Source organism: Pleurodeles waltl, chromosome 5 (assembly GCF_031143425.1).
Source record: "Pleurodeles waltl isolate 20211129_DDA chromosome 5, aPleWal1.hap1.20221129, whole genome shotgun sequence".
NCBI classification, from domain to species: Eukaryota; Metazoa; Chordata; class Amphibia; order Caudata; family Salamandridae; genus Pleurodeles; species Pleurodeles waltl.
In genome coordinates, this window is record NC_090444.1 from 1,422,695,436 (window position 1) to 1,422,717,953 (window position 22,518).

Sequence of the window (22,518 nt, forward strand, 5' to 3'; positions counted from 1 at the left end):
AACTGCTTTGGCCCCAGCCCTACCGGCCTGTCTCCCCCCTTCGGAAGAAAACTGCTCCAGCGACGCTTTCCCCAGGACCAGCGACCTCTGAATCCTCAGAGGACTGCCCTGCTCTAAAAGGACCAAGAAACTCCAGAGAACAGCGGCCCTGTTCAACAAAGACTGCAACTTTGTTTCCAGAGGAGCAACTTTAAAGACCCCTGCAATTCCCGCCAGAAGCGTGAGACTTGCAACACTGCACCCGGCGACCCCGACTCGACTGGTGAAGAAACAACGCTACAGGGAGGACCCCCAGGCGACTCCAAGACTGTGAGTAACCAGAGTTGTCCCCCCCTGAGCCCCCACAGCGACGCCTGCAGAGGGAATCCCGAGGCTCCCCCTGACCGCGACTGTCTGATTCCCAGATCCCGACGCCTGGAAAAGACCCTGCACCCGCAGCCCCCAGGACCTGAAGGATCGGAACTCCAGTGCAGGAGTGACCCCCAGGAGGCCCTCTCCCTTGCCCAGGTGGTGGCTACCCCAAGGAGCCCCCCCCCTTGTCTGCCTGCACCGCTGAAGAGACCCCTTGGTCTCCCATTGATTCCTATTACAAACCCAACCCTAGTTTGCACACTGCACCCGGCCGCCCCCGCGCTGCTGAGGGTGTACTTTCTGTGTGGACTTGTGTCCCCCCCGGTGCCCTACAAAACCCCCATGGTCTGCCCTCCGAAGACGCGGGTACTTACCTGCTGGCAGACTGGAACCAGGGCACCCCCTTCTCCATTGAAGTCTAGGTGTTTTGGGCACCACTTTGAAATCTGCATCTGACTGGCCCTGGGCAGCTGGTGTGGTAACTTTGGGGTTGCTCTGAACCCCCAACGGTGGGCTACCTTGGACCCCAATTTGAACCCCGTAGGTGGTTTACTTACCTGCAAGAACTAACAATAACTTACCTCCCCTAGGAACTGTGAAAATTGCACTGTCCACTTTTAAAATAGCTATATGTGTTTTATGTAAAAAGTATATATGCTATTGTGATTATTCAAAGTTCCTAAAGTACTTACCTGCAATACCTTTCAAATGAGATATTACATGTAGAAATTGAACCTGTGGTTCTTAAAATAAACTAAGAAAATATATTTTTCTATACAAAAACCTATTGGCCTGGAATTGTCTCTGAGTGTGTGTTCCTCATTTATTGCCTGTGTGTATGTACAACAAATGCTTAACACTACTCCTTTGATAAGCCTACTGCTCGACCACACTACCACAAAATAGAGCATTGGTATTATCTCTTTTTGCCACTATCTTACCTCTAAGGTTGCTTATAATGGTGACACATTAAAGTGAGGGATCACGTAATTATTATTGGCATTAGTGAACATTTATAGGTTGTACTCTGCTCTAAATTGCTGTCTTACAGCTTCTGTACAGAGGGCCACTATTTTTCACTCTCCCTTTGCCGTAACACAGCACCGCAACTTTGGTTGTTATTCTAAGTTGCCACATTTCAGTAACGTTCCACCAAGTATCTGTGGCCAGATCAACAGTTAAGTGTCAACCTCCTATCTTACTTCAAGTTGGGGGTGCAAGTGAGTTCTTCTTGACACCATTAATTGGGCTCCCCAGGGAACCGACTGCTGCTTTCAGTGTTTGGGTTACCTTGTTGGGATTTTGCGACAAATGAAGCAATGGAAAGCACTTTTAAATACAGTTTACATAGCTGCAAAGCAGGAATGGGCGAGCAGGATTAGGGAACAGGCTTTGTTTGGAAGAAGTCCTGATCTTTCGCCATTCATTAATATTTGGAATCACTTTCTGGGAAGTGACTTGTCTCCTGCTCCAACGTGCAATGTTCCTTTAGAAGCAGCATTAAAAGGGCCAGAGAAAACAGGGAGAGTAACCACTATGCTCTGCACTCCCCCTTTATAATGACCCTATAGAAACAGTTGGAGCACCATGGCTTGCAACCGCTGCTAACATGGGACAACCCTCTAAGAGTAAGGGCCTGATTACGATCTTGGTGGATGGGATACTCCATCACAAATGTGGCATATATTCCCGTCTGCCGTATTACAAGTTCCATGATATCCTAGGAAAACTGTAAAACGCAGGGAGGGATATCCGTCACGTCTGTAATGGAGTATCCCATCCACCAAGGTCTTAATGAGACCCTAAGTGGAGATCTTACACTGCCTGATTGTATCACACTACATCAGCGTCCTCTCTGGGGACCACAAATAGAGTAGGTTCCTGTGCTCTGCTGTAAGTACTTAATTGCCTTTGTTAGGATTGTCCTTTCTTAAGCTCTATCCAGTATTTTACTCAGAAGTGCTGAATAGTGCATATAGGACCGGAGAGCAAGGCCTAGTTTTAGCTGGAAAATCCTGACGTTTTCTGCACTTCGTTTTACCTGCAGTGGTTTAATGAGTATTTTTGAAGATTCTTTGGGGTAGGGGTGGTAAAATTGTGCTACTTTACTTTTCATGCGGTGGTGTCACCATTGTACATACAAGTAAGATCAGATTTGATGGGGTTGCAACCAAACTGCTTTCTCCGCTGAAAACAGTGTCTTGAAGTCTTAGAAGGTATCTTTAGGCCATTCCTGGTGCTCTGTTCTTAGGAATTTGCGTGCTCTTGCAGACGTTGATGTGCTTCGTATACCATGCATAGCTTCGAATTTCTAGGGCCAATTGAGGATGAAAGAGCATTCTGGGTTATTTCTACTAAGCTCTATGTGCAAGAGCTGGTTTGTATATAATGACTAATGGCAATTTACAAGGGTAGAAATGTAAAGCGTGAACAAGTAATGTTATAAAATGCTGTCTTCTGTATTACATTTGGAAATAATGTACCTAATTGGTCTATAAAACTAGTGAAATGAGAGCTGTATATATATTTTTTTTTTTTACGAAGCATATAATGTTTCTATTTGACTAAGGTTACATAAGTCTAAAAGCATCAAATGATATTTAGCATGGGAATCACTTTTTTGAAAATGTTTCTTTAATATGTGACTTCCAGGAGCAATGTTGTGAAAATTAAATAGTTTAGTTTCTATAGTATTGTATTCCTTTACTCGTCTGCAGACATTAAAGTAAAAGAAATGTGATTTTGCTTTTTTATTCTTTGTTGCAGATGCTGCCCTCGCTTTAACGTTGCTGTGAATCGTGTGGGTGGAGAGCATTGGGATTCGTGCTACATCAGCTACCCTTTATAACCAAAATACTTACAGCCTTGGAGTTTGCAGTGGAACGTCTTCTTGATTAACTTCAGTGTTTGTTTTGGCAATGGTACATTCATTCTGCACATTCTGGAGTCTGCATCTGGACTACTGATTTGTGGCCTCCTCTACAGAACGTCTTGTGACAGGAAGTGTAAACATCCTACACTCTCAGTTGTGGAAAGTGAACAAGCTGGGAGAAGGTTGTTTACGCTTTCTGCCTGGGATCAGCAGCGAAAAATAAGTGCACTCAAGAAAAGAATCCAGCCCCAGCCGCCCTCAAGTCGTTCACTTAAGTTCGACATTGCAGCATTTCTCAAAATCACGGTATATTTGAACAATCTGATAGAAATGTATTTGTTTTCACTATATCTATTGTAAATGTGAGGATACAGAGAAGCTTTTCCCAAGTAGTGGCTTTTTATAATTCCCATTATCTCTTTTATTCACGTTGTTCTGTAATGTTTTTATGATATATAAAAGTTAGAAACGTCTCAGATTAAAAATAATAGATGGTTATAGTCATACAATCATAGAAAGCAAGGACAATATGACTGGGGTTAATGTACTCTAGAATGCAGCATCAGCACATTTAATTGAGGCACAGGAGAGAGTGAGAAGAACTGTATAGAGTAGGCCCTCAGACGGTTCAATGCAAGCACTTTAATGGAAATTGTAGGCGAGCGAGGAACACTTCACTGTGTCGAGCCAAAATATGACTGACAAAGAATCAAGCCAGTGACTCAAAAAAGCTGGTCAAAGAAAGCCAATGTTTGAAAGGGCCAGCCTCAAATTTTATTCTATGCATGTTGTTACCAACCAGTTTCTTTAACAGTTGCATTGTCAAAACTCAGACCTAGAAAGTGCATACCTATTAAAGAAATCCATTCAAGCCAAACGCAGTTTCATACAATTAAATTCAGTTTTTATTAAATTCCTTATAATTCATGAGCGTAAAATGAAAATGCCCCTCAGCATAGATTTGTTATTTTTTTTCCAAAACTGTTTCAGGTTTGCTTTGTCTGTGCTGCTACCAGTGATTGTTGCCATGTAAAGGTGCTTGCCTGTTCATCATTTATTAAAAGGTTTACGGTGGGGGGCAGAGTTTTGAAGTGTTCCTGATTTCTGATCGCATGGAAATTTTAGCCCGCTTTGTAATTTAACTTCTGGCCTTCAAACGTGCTCTAGGAAAATGAATAGTCTTGAATGAGTCAACTTTAAATTATTGATCGAAGGTGTAGTCTCCCCCAATTTAAAAAAAGAAAGAGTGAACGCTAAGCACGCTCAACATTATCCAGAATGTTGATGCTGGCTCGATGAGGTTTTAGATTTGATTTTGACATTGTTTGGTTGAGCATTTCTTTTGATATAGGTTTAGCTCCTTCAGCAAAGTGCTGAGAATGTGAGACATTTTATTGTGTAGAAGCTGTTATTTGTACTCCACCCCACTGACTGGAATTAAGCTTGGTCAGGCTTCCAATTAGCTTTAGCCACTAACTCATAGTCCATGAGTCTCACGATGCTCTAGGTGCTTTCTGCTTCTTCTTCATGCAAGGTGTTACACACTAGGATTGTGGATCATTTGGCATTTATTTCTTCCTTCTGTATTTGTATTCATCTGTGCCTAGATTTTATTTAGCTTTAATTCATGGATGTAATGTTTTCTTCATGTGTCTGTTTAGACAACTTAGCAAATGAAGTGTACATGAGGGTCAGAAGGTTCTGTCAGACACCTTAATCAAGTAAATTGTATGTGAACAAAACTAGATTTCTTTTACTTTCAAAAGCAGGACCATGGCAACTTGTGTACAGCATCTACATGAACTTCACAGCATGCATTTTATAAACAGTGTTCCATATTTATTTCTTACAGGAGAAATTTGCAGTGTTGTCATCAAGCCATTTGCATTATATTGGGTGGAAGTTAGACTTGTTGTTGCGGTGTCCTTCCTACTTGTCTCTTCCTGGCCATCTGTTTCCACGTAGTAAATGTTGCTTTTGTACTCCATCCTTGCTTAATGTAACATCTGATAAAACAAGATGTATACATTGTAGGATGTCATTTATTTCCTTTATTTCCTTTAGCAGTGCATTTTAGGTGAGATTAAGATCGCATGGCATCTTAGCTATCACTTGTGATACAGTTTTTACCAAAATTCAGTGGTCTTTGTTGCTTGCTTCCTCAATGTAGGGACAGTTTCCATGTTATTATTTTTTGTTAACTGGAAATCTATTGCCCAAAGATACTTTATTATATGTCATAAGTACACTGATGAATGACTTAAGTGGGTCTGATTCTTGTTTTATTTTTTACTTTGTAAATATTGGCTATGTTCTCATTACCACTTTCTTCAAAACAATGCCCAACCGTATTGGTATTCGAAATAAGACTAACTTTAGCAGTTATGTCGAAATTTGTTAAATTGTGCTTAAGGCCTAAAGTTGCCACAAGATGTTTTAACGGATTGATTTGTTGCAGAGACAAGAGCTTGGACCCTAGCAATGATTATTAAACTAACTCTTTAAGCTCGTTAGACTTTATTGAATGTCTTGTCTAGCAACATTAATTATACGATATTCAAACGTACAGTCAAACTTGACTTGCATTTGATGTCACACTATCAGGATATTTGTCAGTTTTGATAGTGTTGAGTTGCATTTTATACCATTTGAAAGTTGTAAGAATTATTAGCCACATGAATATCTACTAATCTGGATATCAAAATATATGTAACAAAGTATAAGAGATGTATTGTTGCTAATGTTTGAGTTTAGGCAGGGTTTTAAGTGGGACGGGTCCCGTCTGGTCTGATCACCGGCCGTAACCGAAAAGGTTGATTAAACCTAATGCCTTTCAGGCTCTATTGATAGCCCATTAATTTCGCCAATCGTACTGCAGCGGGTGGGACAAAAAACAAAACATTTCCTTTATGTACTGGCGACCGTTACCTGGATCACTGCTCTCAGACCTGCACCGAAGAGAACGGTCCTTGCGTTGCACCAGGACCGGAAGATCCTGTCTTCTTTTGATGCTGTATCAGCACAGTTTTGGGTGCACATATCATTTTCCGTGCACTCGCCAATAGTAAATTGTGAGCTTTAGAGCCTGCTGGCATCTGACTGATGCTATTTTTTTTTTTTTTTTTTGCAGCTGTAGGAGGCATATGGTCCTGTGCCTCTTCTGGGACCTGCATCTGGTGGGAAGGGAGATAATGTATTTGTGAAAGAAAGACCAGCAGTACTAGGCAGGGATGTAACTTGCATTGAGGCCTTGAGGAACCCACTGAACCATGATTAGTGCTGTATTTATTTTATTTAAACCACAGGCTGGGGCCCCATTTCCTTTCTTACGCTGGGGCACATGACACACTGGCTACGCTTCTGACAATGGGTCTGATACTGAGATAAGATAATGGAAATCAGTGTATACATTTTTTTGTTTAATGGTTTGTGCTACCACATTCTGCAGACGGACTGTGGCCCAGTCTCAAAATGAAAGAACAAAATGTGAATCTGAATCTTCTTCAAATGTAACGAAGCACTTTTACCCTCTTATCCCTGGGCGCATTTCTTTTAGCCTTATCTTTAGTGTGTTCAGTGTTTGAATTGCTACATGGTGTCCTTGCATCTTCCAATATCTTGGGCAGCATGCTTACCTTTCAGAATTTGTGAGTCACAGGATTCTTGATTCACTTGATTTAGGTCACTGCCTTAATTACATTGCCCCTTGTAAAGGACTCCTGGTCACGTCTCTTTGACTATGCTGTATTTAGAGACCTCTCGCACTTTTTTTTATCCAACTTAAAGTCCTGAGTTTAGGTTGTGCTGGCAGTGTTAAAAACAAACAGAAAAAACATGTAAAGTAACTGCTGCCTATGTGGAGAGATGAAGGCAAACTTACCACACATTCTATGTTTGCGCCACTGTCTTTAAAATAAATAACACTCATGATATTCATAGTCTTTACTCGGCTGTTAATGTTTAATTGAATCATCCATGCTTCCAATTAATTGTGAGAGTAGTCAGATATTTTGATTGTATAATTCATCTACTGTAGGAGAATGAACTGCCAGTGGACTTCCATCCACTTGTAACATAATGAGTTGTTTTGTGTTCGATAAGCTTTCTGTGTGCCACTAATTGTTTGTAATAACTTTAAAATATCTTTTGATCATGTCATTTAAAGTGCAAAAGTGTATATACGTTTGTTTTGCCCTTGCAATAGTTTAACAGTGATTGATTTAACTGTTGTTTTCTTTCTGTATCAGGTACATCACTACATATACAATAATTATTTCACCATGTTTGTAATGCTTTTCATTAATTAAACCATACACTTGATTTGACAGGACAACCTGGACACTTCTTGTTTTATTTTTTGAAGTTGTAGGTAAAACACCTCTCTGCCCCCATAGGCAAAGTCCAGCCAGAAGTTGCCGCTGCATGCCATTCGCTTCATTGCACCTGTGTGCTCCGGCTAGATTTCTTTTCTGCCTACATGGAAGGCTCTCTGTAGTGCAACAGCCCTTTTTGCTACTACCATATTCAGGTATGGGGGATAGTGTCTTGCCAAGGGTCCTAAAGGGCAGAATAAGGCCAAAACTGTTGTGCTGTAGTACAGAACTTTAGCGGTGTAGATAGGAATTCTAAAACATAGAATGATTCTATAGTGGGACTTTCCTTATGTTTCACTTTTTTCGTCCCTGCTCTGTTATTAATATGTTCATTATTCTCATCATTGCAGTACATGCCTTTTTATCTAGAATGTAGTTGATTCAATAAAATTCATTGAACCAGTTCCTGCTTCTGTTTGTCTTTGAATGTGTGAGACAAATGTAACTGAGAGTAAAGGGCAAGATCTGTTACACCACTATTTTCCATGAAAAGTCAGAATGTCATGCGCACGGCTGCCACAAATCGCCTCTACTCTTGGGTAACAGTGAGGTACTGCTAGCTGCCCAGAAGGGTTAGGCTGACAGTTGTCACACGGTGTGGAATTGGACTCAGTTTCCCACAATCTAGTTGTGCTGCCGCCCAAATCCAGCAGTCTCATTGTTATAACAAGAGCCAACACAACATGGCGCCACCAACACTTGGCCAGGCACTGAATTATGGATTTCTCAGAGTATCTCTGTCTCGCTATGTGCTAAAGGCACCCCAGTACTCTATACAGGACATCTATGGTATTGAGGATTTCCTCCTCAGCTGGATAGGTAGCACCTCTGTAGTTTGTTCAAGCTTGAACCTCAAAAGGATTAATCCCCAATTGGTGTCCTTCTCTCTGAACAAGTGCATTCAACAAAACCCACAGCAGGTGGTAATTGCAGTAAATATGAACCCGCTTCCTCCCCCCCCTCCACTAATCATGTATTAAATAATGGCCTCACAGTCCAGGGGGGTGCTGTTACATTTGTAGTTGAGGCACATCCAGCTTATAGAACAGAAATGTTTATTTGTTGGATGCAGCAAAAAAAACACGGTAGGCATGGTCAACCCCCACTTTTTGCCTAGTGTGGAGGCCATGTTAAGCAAGTACCAGTGTTTGTTCCCTAAAACTGTACCTTTGTTTCCACAATTGGCACAACCCTGACCTTGGCCAGGCAAGGTCCCTAAGGGCTGCAGCATGTATTATGCCACCCTTAGGGACCCCTCTCTCAGTGCATGCACCCTGCTATGCAGCTTGTGTTTGCTGGTGGGGAGAAAAGACAGTCGACATGGCACTCCCCTCAGAGTGCCATGTCTACAAACCACTGCCTGTGGCATAGGTAAGTCACTCCTCTAGCAGGCCTTACAGCCCTAAGGCAGGGTAAACTATACCACAGGTGAAGGCTTAGCTGCATGAGCACTATGCCCCTACAGTGTCTAAGTCAGTTCTTAGACATTGTAAGTGCTGAGTAGCCATACTGAGTATATGGTCTGGGAGTTTGTCATTACGAACTCCACAGCACCATAATGGCTACACTGAATACTGGGAAGTTTGGTATCAAACATCTCAACACAATAAACCTACACTGATGCCAGTCTGTGATTTATTGAGAAATACACAAAGGGCATCTTAGAGATGCCCCTTGTATGTTAAACCAACTGCTAGTGCAAGGCTGACCGGTCTGTGCCAGCCTGCCACTTCCCAACGAGTTTTTGACCACATGTGGTGAGTGCCTTTGCGCACTCTGTGGTCAGAAACAAAGCCTGTCCTGGGTGGAGGTGCTTCACACCTCCCCCTGCAGGAACTATAACACCTGGAGGTGAGCCTCAAATGCTCAAGCCTGGTGTTAAAATGCCCCCGGGCACTCCAGTTAGTGGAGATGCCCGCCCACCCCCCAGATGAGCCACCACTTTTGGCTGCAAGTCCAGAGGGATAATGAGGAAAACAAGGAGGAGTCACCCCTCCAGCCAAGTCTACCCCTAAGGTGACCAGAGCTGAAGTGACCCCCCTCCTTGAGAAATCCTCCATCTTGCTTTGGAGGATTAGGACCGATTAGGGATGTGCTCCCCTCCCCAGTGGGAGTGGGCACAATGAGGGTGTAGCCTCCCTCGGGGACTGTAGCCATTGGCTACTGCCCTCTGACCCTAACGCACCCCTAAATTTAGTATTTAGGGGCGACCCTGCACCCAGCTCTTCAGATTCCTGACGACCCCACAAGAAGAACGACTGCTGAACTGAAAACCCTGCAGAGAAGAGGAGGAGACAACAACTGACTTGGCCCCAGCCCTACCGGCCTGTCTCCTGCTTCAAAGACCCTGAAAAGCGATGCCTTCTACAGGACCAGCGACCCCTGAAAAGCCTCCAAGGGACTGCCTGCAACACCAAGGACCAAGAACTCCCGTGGGCAGCGGATCTGCCCAACCAGAAGAAAAGACAACCAACTTTAAAGGAACTCCCACCTCACTCCAGAAGCGTGAGTCCCCACCACTCTGCACCCGACGCCCCCAGCCCGTGTCCAGAGGGACCAACTATCCAAAGAGGACCACCAGGCGACTCTGACGTGTCCACCCTAGGCTGACCTCCCTGCACCCCCACAGTGACACCTGCAGAGGGAATCCCGAGGACCCCCCTGACCGCGACTGCCCCGGACAAAGATATCCAACGCCGGGAGAAGCACTGCACCTGCACCTCACAGGCCTGTGAGAAACAGACCACTGGTGCAGCAACAACTATCAGGCAGCCCTCACCCTTGCCCAGTTGGTGGCTTGCCCGAGAGGCCCCCCCCTGTGCCCTAGCTGCAGCATCTAAGTGACTCCCTGGTCCCTCCATAGAGGTCTATTGTGAACCCAACACCATGTTTGCACACTGCACCCGGCTGCCCCCGTGCCACTGAGGGTGTGGTTTTTGTGCCTACTTGGGGCCCCTCCAGTACTCCTCAAAACGCCCCTGGTCTGCCTTCTGACAACGCAGGTACTTACCTACAAGCAGACTAGAACCGGAGTATCCCCTGTCTCCATAGGCACCCATATTATTTTGGCTCCTTTTTGACCTCTGCACCTGACCGGCCCTGTGTTGCTATTGCTGGGTGTTTGGGGTTGCCTTGAACCCCCCCAAAGGTGGCCTACCTAGGCCCTGGAGGCTGAACCCGTAAGTGTGGTACTTACTTCAGAAACTGTACTGCACTTACCTCCCCCAGGAACTGTTGAAAATTGCAGTGTCCACTTTTAAAATAGCTTTTTGCCATTTTAATGAAAATTGTACAATATTGAATCTATTCAAAGTCCTAAGTATTACTATGCAAAGTACGTTCAATTTAATGTACTTACCTACCAAATGAATCTTGTGGTTCTAAAAATTAACAAAATAATATTTTTCTATATAGAAACCTATTGGCCAGGAGTTAAGTTATTGAGTGTGTGTTTAAACTTATTGCTTGTGTGTGTACAAATGCTTAACACTACCCTCTGACAAGCCCAACTGCTCAACCACACTACCACAAATAGAGCACTAGTATGATCTATTATTGCCTCGGTCTAGCCTCTTCGGGAACCCCTGGACTCTGTGCACACTACATTTCATTTTGATATAGTATATACAGAGCCAGCTTCCTACATTGGGTTAATTTTCCAGCAGTTGGTGGGAACAGTAATATATTTCTTCATAATACACATGCTAATTTACCTACACAATACAGAGCATACATATACATAGAAGTACCTTTATCATTTCAAGGCCACCAAACTGGCATGATGGCACCCTACCACATTCAACACTTCATGTTAGGCTAGGTCCTTTGAGCAATGAAGACCACAATTGGCCTGATACACACCAAATCCTGATACAGACACTTTGAAGGTAGCTGAGGTTTTCTGTTTAAACACCGAGTTTATAGCAATATATAGACTCTTAGTACAATTTGTAATGCAAACATTAAATACTAACCCAGTATGGCCTACTCCAGCACAACCGCACACAGTCATACCAGGCATTTACTCTGTGATGGTGCATTCAATTATGGATAAAGACTGCAAAACTTGAAGAAATTCCGTTTTGGGTAGCTCAAAAAATACACACTGGTAGCAGTCTTTCCCGATATAGGACCCTAAGATAAACACAGAATTCTCACTGTTTGCTTGCCAATTGGGATAGACCAAGACCCCTTGGTGGAGAACTGCACCACCTGGGGCACGGTATTCACCACGCTCTTTACTACTGCACACAGTACACCAACACTTGACAATCTTCCAGAAGTGTTAAAACAAATTCAAGATGAATCCCAAATCCAGGGCTGTCCCAGGCCTGGATTTGGAGATGCAATTAATCGGCAATCTTGCTACAGTGTCTTCAATAATCTTAAGTAACCTTAAAGGGGAAGCAGTACGCTAGTGGCCCTGGGATGTTCCGCCACAGGATCAGGAACGTGAGCTGCCTAAAAATTATTGCCGAAACCCATTCAAATATAGGGCGAGATAGTTTGGGAGCCAGACCTAGTAAACGACAGTTACAAGGTAAATCTAACAAGGATTCTACCAAGCAAGCAGCCGACAGTTCAAAAACAAATTCTGGGCTAAACAGTAACAAACACCTAAAAAAAGACAAGGTATAATCTTCACATTGGGAGGCCAGAAAAATGCCAGAACTTAAGATATAGGGATAATTTGAAAACTCCAGATATCAATACATGGATACATGCCAATCTTGTTCCTTTTAGGACTCATCAGATAAATGTATTGAGAGAGGTAGGTGGTCAGAACAATGAACAGAGTATGTGAAACTGAAAAAAGATTCACAACGCTCCTCCGAGGTTTCAATTAAAAAAGAGACACTTTCACAACAAAAACCCCAGTTCAATAGGAAGAAGGTGGCAGCTATGTCTGCAAGAAATGTCATGCAAGATGAGCATTTTACTGAAGAACAGGAACTGGGCACTGGCTCTGCCAGACAGCGCAGGAGAAGTCACAATAGTTCGCTGGAATCTTCAAGAGCATCTGAGGTGAAAGCAACTGACGACTTTTTAGGAGTCGAAACTGCGGATATGTGTGTCAACCCTCCCGATAGGGTGTATAAAATGAAAATACAATTAGAGGGAGCCATTGAGCGCACAATTGATATTATATTTTGGGAACGACTAACTAGCATTTGACATTTTATTGACCGAAAAGATTGGCCATAGAATTTGTCCATAATCTTCCACTAGGGGAAGAGAAAATTATGCCTTCTCTCTCACTCTTGGTTCTTGTAGAGTTAAGAGAAGCTTCAGCATTTGATTGGGCATTAGCACAAGTCCCTGCCCTGTACCGCAACCGTGTTGGGTGGGATAAAGATTCTCCCTACCACATAATACCAATTAGGCCCCAATCACAGCCTCAACCCCAATATCTTACTATGCATGAGGCTAAAGCACCTGTGAGAGAGATTCACACCGCTAGAACAGAAGTGTGTAATTGAGCCCTGTGTTTCATCAATGAACAATCCCCTATTTCCTGTTGGTAAGCCGGACCATTCATATATAATAGTCCTAGATTAAAGACATTCAAACAGTCATACAGACACATTTGCTATCCAAAATGCACATGGCACAGCACTCATTAACAATATAGTGCGCAAAAAATACAAAAAAAGTTGGCTATTTCCAACGGCTTCTTCTGCCAAAATAAAACGCCTGAAAGTAGGTATCTAACAGCATTTAGCACTTTAGGCTCGCAAAAAATAATTTGTAGGCTCCCACAAGGGTATAAGAACAATCCTGGGCTGTTCTGGGCGCCTGACTCATCCATTTTACAAGGCATCGGCCCTGAGGCGTTGTCGTATATAGATGTTATCTACCTTACGGCTGATGAACTCATTCATCATATAAGTCGGGTGGCCCACATTGTTGTGGGGTTTGCTGAAATAGGCTACAAATTCAATTTCAAGAAAACAAAAATTGTCTTTCTCAGTGACCTACTTATGGGATACAAGTTATCGGATGAAGGAGAGAGGCTAGCTCCCCACTTTCTAGAAAAGTGTGCACAATTGAAACTGCCAAATAGCATAAAAAAAGCTCCAGTCATTATTGGGCTTTTTAAACTTTGGCAGAACTTACATTCCAGATTATGCACAACGCATTAAACCATCATATGATTTAATATGCCCCAACTTTTCAAGCAAATATTGGTCAGTCAAAACAGTCACGCATTCTCAGAGCATTGCAAGAAAATATGTTTGCAGCAAAACTCTTACACACAAGGGAGAGCTGATCACATTTGGTCATCAGAGTAATTGCTGCTACCACCAGCTTCACCTATGTAACATTTAGTGATACTGTCCCTATAGAGTACTACTCAAATTTTTAATTAACCATAAATCAAATTCCATCTATGAATAAATCTTAAAACAGCATGTAATTTGTTTCTGGAAAAATGAAGAATTTATATCCTATATATTCACTAATAATATATTCATCAATATAGCAAAGCAACAAAGAGAATTTTTTGTGTTTATATACAAACGCACTGGTGACCATAGTCTACAGGAGCTGCTGGAGTCCATTTAGGTGTGATTTCTGATTATTTGAAAGACTGTCTATAGGACTCAAACCTTTTGTGGTTGGAGAGTCAGTAGGGTTAGTGCTCTCCTTCTGTCCCTTGGATGTAAAGGGATTGTGGACTAGAGGGGTCATCAGTGCGTTTGTATGAAAACACTAAAAATTCTCTTTGTTGCTTTGATATATTGATTAATTTATTATTAGTGAATATTTTAAAATTATTCATTTTTGCAGAAACAAATTACACGCTGTTTGAAGATTTGTTCCTTTATGGAATTTGATTTATGGTTAATTGCAACATTAATAGTATTTAACATTGCTGAAACAATCTTTACAACGTGGGCAGAGTCAACTTGGGTCCATTATGCAGTTGGGTTGGACACTACACTACAGACCTTAAAAAGTGGTTGCATTCCCTGGCAATACATTAGCGCAAAAGATCTGTTCGCCACATTTAGTTTGATGCGACAGCAACAAATAATGGCTAAGAAAGAGCGACTCCTGCTATATTGAACATCGAAAAATTGCCTTTTACTGTGGTGGAAATTCCATCTGCGCTATGGTTAATTCATGGAGTTATCAATCTACCTATTTCAATACTACAGTTTACATCTTGCTTGAAACATATTCCAGTAGGCAGATATGAAAGGCTAGGAGATAGCTACATTCATGAGGAGAGGGAGCTACCCTTCTCATACAGATGTTTTATGAAAAAAGTCTTTTTTTAATTTTTTTATAGCAGCAGCGAATTAAAGGCCTCTGTAAGCCATTCAGTGGTTTGTAAACAGCTGTCCTTGCACAAAGCATGTAACGCTTCGGCAGTGAATTTGGCTCGTTATCTCAAGGGAGTTCCTGTCCAGATGCTCTCGCATGGACGTTATGTGCTCCTAAACAGTGAGAGGGCTGTTGTGGAATGCGAGCTGGAATTGCCTACATCGTTGCGGTCTCATAATTGTTTTTCCCTGCAAGGGATTTTTGTGTTTGTGGCTGGAAGAAGGATGGACACACCAGCAATGATCTCATGGTACAAGGGTTTATTCAAAAGAAGTTAGAGCACTTCTCTCAGCAGGGTTTTCTGTTTCTTCACTAATGTCACAGCTTAGCCACAATTCCAGGAAGCCCTTTTCTGAGCCAGAGGTGGACTTCTTCCTATGCAGTACCTCAGGATTTAATCTTGTCCTTGCTGATTTAAGATTAATCTTTAGCCTCTGCAGTTGTTGATATTTGAATTTTTAACCATATCTTCATTCTTCATGCACATTGATTGTAGGCATACATGACAGATAATGCCATCAAAAGAACCACCCCACGTCACAAAATAATCCTGTTTTAGTACTTTTCTACTCTTTTCAACCAAGGAAATGATGCTGCTCTTACACACTTAAAGAACTGCAATACTAGATCTTGTTTATTTTGCTTTGATCATGTGCCATATAAATGAGATATACCCTGCCTTACCACAGTCAACTGCCAACTGAACACCATCATCTTATTGGTGTGGCCATCCTTCATCACTACAATGAGCATGTTATCAAACCTAAATATGATCTTTGAGATGATCATTAAAGTTATGACTACCCTCTAAGTAAAATCATTGCTGTACACGAACAGGAAAGAGACTTATACTAGGAAATGATTCTTGACATGTGGAAGAGGGCGTGTGGAATAACTAAATGAATATCCATGTTCCCAAGACCCACCTTACTACACTGCAAGTTGCCACCTGTAGTCTACCTCACCCCATTTATATTAACCCGCGTAGACTAATCCCCAGACAACTGGGCATTTTTCGAGCTTTGCTTTATGTATGTCACAGTGTAAAAAGCCTAAAGATTTAACACACTTACAATTAAGTCACGAAGATTGCGTCCTCAGTTATACTGTAGTGCAAACCTTGTCTATTAGGCTTGGTGTGTGGCTATGAACAGCAACCGCACTTAACCAAGTAAATTCGACTGGTACCTTCCTCTTCTGGAAACCAACTTTGGCTCCACCACATGGCAAATTTACAAAACAGATTACATTAAAGCAGCCATGTATATGGGCCTTGAGTTTATTATATTAATCAAACAGTTTTACCTGTTCTTTTGTAGTTCAGGCTTATTTTGCAGTTCTTACATTTAATGTAACTGATCAGTGTGTCATGGAAGGGATGATACTGACATGAAATATGCTTCTAATGTGAAAGCAGGTTTTGCTCTTTTCTAATAAAATGCATACTGTATTATGTGCAACAGAAATATAATGCAGGTACGTGTCGAATTTTATGGGGGGGGGTGGAAATAGTCATCACAAATTGCACTAAGAAAGCAAAAGAAACAAATGTACACCAGGAGGAACACGGAGGGTGGCAGGCAGGTTCACCTACCAAGATTTATTTGAAACAGGGGGCAATAATGTGCCTCTTATGCCACGTCTCCATTTAAGAAGCCTAAAAAGATATGGGTAATTCTGAAGGCAAACATTAAACAATTCAATACTACGGACTGTGTCCTCCGGAGACACGTTTTATTATGTGTAGATTTTATATAATTACTTTCCATCTGTGTTGGTTTGCAACAGAGATCTTGTAATAATGGCCAACGACCTTGCATGTGCCGTTTCTAAACTCCGCAAAAACACTGTCAGAGGGACGTTCCAGAGCCATTCCAAACATTAATTTACTAGGATTCAGTAGAAATGAAGACTAAATATGTTGATAAATGTTGGCTGGTACACGACCTCAGCAAAATCAATAGCAATACACTTAGTGAATGAAAAGGTAATTTCCAACCCAGTGCCTAGTAAGAAACCCTTGGTTGCTGCTGAGAAATAACTAAAGCAAAGCAATAGAGGGAAAGAAAAGGAAAACATGAAAATTAGTTTAAGCGTTCCAGTAACAGTCAATAGAAGCAAATGTTAACGTGACCTTTTATTGAACTTATTGTATGTCTAAGGAAAAAGCGAAAAATAAAACAATCAAGTGGAATTTTATCTGCACCTGGCTAAAAAAATCATAATAATCAGACTCGGGTACTGATGTTGAGTTAACCTAGAGAGCAGTTACCTTTTGACTTGTTCTGTATCAAAGTTCAGCAGTAGGATGGCTCGCAACCCTTCTTCTATTGAAGGCCACAATAGGTGCAATCAGCTGTAGGGTCATCATGGAGAGGAATTAAAAACAAAAACAAAGTTGCCCACTTTGACCTGCATTGGGGCCTGTTCCCAAAGTGTACTTTGTAATATGTCTAGTAGTACTGCAATGGTAAACCTCACATACCTCCAAATGCTATTCACAAACCTACCTGTGCAGGTCCATGCCTCTGCTACTTCTTTTATTCCTATATAGAGATCTCTACGCTAATTGCTGAAATCTCTGCTCGCATAAGCCTGCGTTTTAGTAGGAAATATGGGAGGGATGGGAGAAGTGGCTGTAAAGTGAGCAATACTTATTACAAAATGGGAGGGAGAAAGACAGGGTTAAAGCAGAGTAAAAGGAGTGTTAAGGAGGAGTTTAGGGAGGGAAACAACACCCACCAAAAAGAGTCAGCCCATTGCTATTTGCAAACTGCATTTCTGAAAAACACTACAGCCTAAAAGGACCAACACAGTTGTAAATGTACTCCAGGCCAGCCTTAGAGAAGGTCCAGCTCCACACATGGCCACTCATAGGTACTGCAACACACTCCCAAGGGATTTAAAATACATTTCCATAGAGATTAATGTTATAATAAATTATTTCAACATTTAATAAAATGTACACATTTTATTTGAAAAAGGATATTATTAAAAATAAGCAATATATTATTTAATAAACTTTGACAAATTTACAATGAAATGTAACTTTTTTTTAATCATATAATAAAAATTAATACACAGCAAGTTTTAGTACATATTAAACAACTATTAAAATTGTAGTTGGGTAATTTTTAAAATCAATAATTACACAATGAACATTAATTATTTGACATAACATACTTTTAACCTGTTGTAACATTTTTGTATTTACTATACGTTCATATATAACATTTTACATTAATATGGAACATTAACATATTTTTAATACATTATTTTAAAGTTTAGTATACTTATAAACAATTTCCTGTACTTTACCATAGTGAAATCTCTGCTGCAGTGTCCGAGACCTCCGTCTATGTAGGAAAAGTTACCAGTAGTAACTTTACATTTATAAATTTGACTCCATCCCCCTGAGTTTAGGGGGTGAAGACATGTAAGTCTACACTTTGTAGTAACTTTACACTCTGAAATGGCAAATAGCCAAATGTAATAAAGTGGAAGAGTAAACTTTATCGTGAAAAATTCCACACATGTACATTTACCTTCGTGAAGAGGACCCATTGTTTTTCATGATTAAAATGTCCCCTGTTGCGTTCATTGAAACAACTCGTGGCCTTTAAAGTAGAACCTTTCGTGCATCAGCTCAAAAGCCGTGACACATCCACCACACTGCTGCACTTGCACTTTATTCACAAACTGCCTGTTGATTTAAGTCACTTTTAATTTGCTTTCATTCATTGTTTTACTTAATTTTCGTTATTTGTTTTAGCAAGCTTGGTTAGCATGAGTCTGACCAAGTTTAGCAGTTTTGGCATTCGTGCCTGCTCTTAACAGCATTAGTGAGACCCCCAAATGGCCCTACAGAAATCTTCACCATTGTAAAATCTTACTCACATTGATCCTCCTACAGAAACACAGCCACAAATATAACATAGAATGGCTAAGTGAAATACAATCTGACTGTTTTAACCCACTTCTCACATGGGAAGTAGAATCCATGGCCATCTGAACCACTGCCTATCAATGATATTCCAAGACAAGCATGCAGCAAAAAAGGCTAGAATGTCACTTATTTTCTTAAACAAAACCTCAAAGCCTTCTTATCTCTGTTCAACTCCTGCCTTGTGGTTCAAGCCCTGTCAATCTCCTGATTATGGGAATGTGACTCATTAGAGTCCTTAAGTCTTCCTCTCAAGGCTGTCCTCCATTTAACAACTCGTCTGATGCCTGGTCCTTGACACCTGAAAATACAACCACATTACCCCAGGACTAGGATGACAGCACTTCCTCTAATTAAGGCCAGAATCAAGTTCAAATTATCCCACATCCTTTCAAAGCCATTCACTCTGCAAAGTCTGGCTGTTTATGATACATCATAAAAACCCCTGGAGGTAACAGCCATCTAAGAAGCAAGGCTATATTGAGAATCAAATCCAGAAACCTGGAAACTTATTCTTTCAGCTCGCAATCCTTCTCCAGAACACCACCAAACCCTCTGGAACTCACTCCCAGCAGAAATAAGATGCCATGATCTCCTTATGTTCTTTAAGAAACTAAAAACCTTTCTATATATCTACCTCATTTCCCTCCTGTGAGCCTTCAGGCCCAGCTGAGCCACAAGGGCCCTAATTGGACTTCTGCTGGTGGGTCCGAAACAGACTGTCCCCTTGGACTTGTTATGGGGTCTGTACTGACAATGACACCAAGGCCCAATCCGGTTTCTTCAGTGTTGGTCCCGATACCAGATCCACCAGCACTTATCTCCAAGTTTCAAGGCTTTACCACACTGTGAGATAACAAAATTACAACCAGCCATTATTCAGACAGACACACATCTCTCTAGGTGGATACCAACCAGCAAAGGGCTGAAGCAGGCATGTGTCCTGGCCACACACTGTTTAAGTAGTTTTAGGAAACTTAGCAGCAATATTGAACACCAGCAACTCACATGCCCGAGGCTTAGGGGCAAGTCCCTGTCTAGCCTTATGAACGCAGACAGTCTAGAACTAATTAGTCACACCAAGGTAGGCCTTTAGCAACTCATCAATGCAATGCAAGAATATTCGTCCAGAATGCTTTGAGCGTTAACTTTGAAAAAACACGCACCTTGACAATCAGCAACAGCAACCAGGGCCCCCGGCATGGTACTGAGTCAAGACACGGCTTCAGCAAACCAAGGAATATAAATACCTAGGAGTGACTGTTGATAAACCGGGCAACTTTGTGCAATGAAGGAACTCCATAACAGCAAAATGTCTGGCCCTAGGAGTATCTTTAAAAAGCTTAAAAACCCAACCGAATGGGCCATCATTTACCCATCTTCTACAGATAATACATGCCAAACGTCTGCCCACAATAATGTATGGAAGTGAGAGCCAAAGAGGCAGGGATGCAAATACTATATAGCACAATTGTAAAAGCATACAGGATAATTTTTGGTCTGCCAAAACATGTTGGTATTTGGCCTGCTAACACAATCCTTGATGATGCGAGGTGCCTACTCAGGAGTAAAATTAGGATTAATTTAAGGAGTAAAATTAGGGCAGCAGCCCCGACAACTTTAACTACTACTAATGGCAGGAGCGCCTGCCGAAGGACCACTCGCCTGCCACAGCATATCTTAATGAATCCCTGACTAGGACAGGGCTTGCCCAGTTATGGGAGACTCCCACCAGTCACGTTATCTTTTTTTTTTAAAAATGGTCTGGAAATCCATCAAGTTCCTCTCCTTAGTAGAGGACAAGGCAACTTTTTCAGGGAGAGCCCATGCCTGGATGACATTAAACTCCTACACTGCATTGGCCTCCCAGATCTATCTTGGTCTGGGCTTTTCAAGATGCAACAAAGAGCAGTACCTGAGGTATCGCTTTGGATTGTTACCCTTTGTCTTATCTTAAACCAGTCTCGCTGGCTGAGAGACTCCACAAGCATGACCTGCCACCTTTGTGGCACTGGGACAGAAGACGTACTGCCTGAGGATGCTGAAAGAGAAAGATTAAACATATGTCTGTGTGCAGGAGTTATGTTTATATGCTGCTCGGCTGCTCCACCTCTATGTGATATAATTCACACTTCTGATGCTACACTCACTGATCCCCTATTGTGCTAGGGCCAGGGGACCCCCGAGGAGCTTGCTCCCCCATCAATTATGAAGAATGCACAAATCGGACCCAGATGCACATTCTGGTGCCCTACAAGTCAAATGTGCAGTCAGCTTTTCACATGTTCTTCCCACATTTCTTATCGTGAGTAGGAAATTAGGGCCAGATGTAGGTAGGTAAAAAATTGCGACTTGCAAATTGCGACTATTTGCGACTCGCAATTTGCGAGTCGTTAACAGCGATGCAGGTAGAAAGTGCGAGGACAATTTGCGACTCGCACACGGAGTCGCACCGCAGATAGCGAGTCCGCTGTTTGCGAGGTCGCTTTTTGCGACCGTGCACAAAACAGACCGCAATTTGCGAGTGGGTATCGCAAATAGCGACTGTGCTGAAAATTGAATGCAGGTGCTGCAGAACACTCTGGAAAACACTTCCTGCCACATGATGATGATATCACAGCCAGGAAGTTTACAAATACACCTGGGAAGAGGGTGGCCACACCCTTTTTAACTGCTGCACAGCTAACAAACAGAGCTCCAGCAATCATGGCTGACAATCCTAGGAAAAGGAAGCTAAAGTTTGCTGAGAAGGAGTTGGAGGTGCTAACAGATGAGTGCTGTCAGCATCATGACGAGCTGTTTGGCAGGGCAGCCCTCACTGTGCCAGACACAGAAAAAAAGAATATGGTAGGAGATCCAGGACAAGGTCAACTCCCTGGGGGTCAGCCACCGGAGTGTGGAAGAGCTTAAGAAAAGGTGGTATGACCTGCACTCCCGGACCAAGGAGAGGGTGGAAGAGCGGCTCTGGGAGATGAGAGGCACAGGAGGGGGACCATCGACGGTACCACCACCCACACCCCTGGAGGAAAGGGTAGAGGAGACCCTTGAGCCTGAGGCTGTCAGTGGAATGGGAGATCTGGACACCTCTGAGCCAGGACCATCAACCGGTGAGTACCATGTGACATGCATGTACCCCCATCAATGCCATACCCCCACCCTCCTTGTACACAGGGGCATGCACAACCAAGATAGCTCCATTTCAGAGTAGCAAACACCAGAATGATGCATTATGGGCAATGTAGTCAAGTAGGCAGTTCATAGGCAACAGTTTATTAGAATGTTGATAACAGGTAGTGGACACTGACAGTGTGTTCCCTATGTCCCACAGGTCTCCCACAAGACACCCCCCACCAGCCCAAGCAGCCAGGTGCCCATGGTCAGCCAGCACACACAGGAGACAACAGGACCAGCTACCACTGCTACCTGCACCACCAACACCATGTCCTCTCTGGATACACCTGTTGCAACAGTGGTGTGCGAGCCTGCACCAGGTACAAGCCAGAGTGTCACGGCAGACAATACAGGGCCTCCACCGCTGTGCAGGCGACGTAGGACAGCAGAGCAGCAGGCAGAGTCAGGGCATGCCTCCACAACACCAACAGAGGCCCAACCGCTACGGGGTCAGCGCCTGCAAAACCAACAATTAA

General features: G+C 42.5%; 1 long non-coding RNA gene across 1 annotated transcript in view; it reads left to right on the forward strand.

The window, feature by feature from the left end:
• Nucleotides 1-7,998, forward strand: part of LOC138296517 (uncharacterized) — a 166,087-nt gene extending 158,089 nt beyond the window's left edge. Inside the window, exon 5 of the long non-coding RNA XR_011203847.1 lies at nt 3,118-7,998. This is a non-coding gene — a long non-coding RNA (uncharacterized lncRNA). The remainder of the gene's footprint in view (nt 1-3,117) is intronic.
• The last annotated feature ends 14,520 nt before the right edge of the window (nt 7,999-22,518 follow it).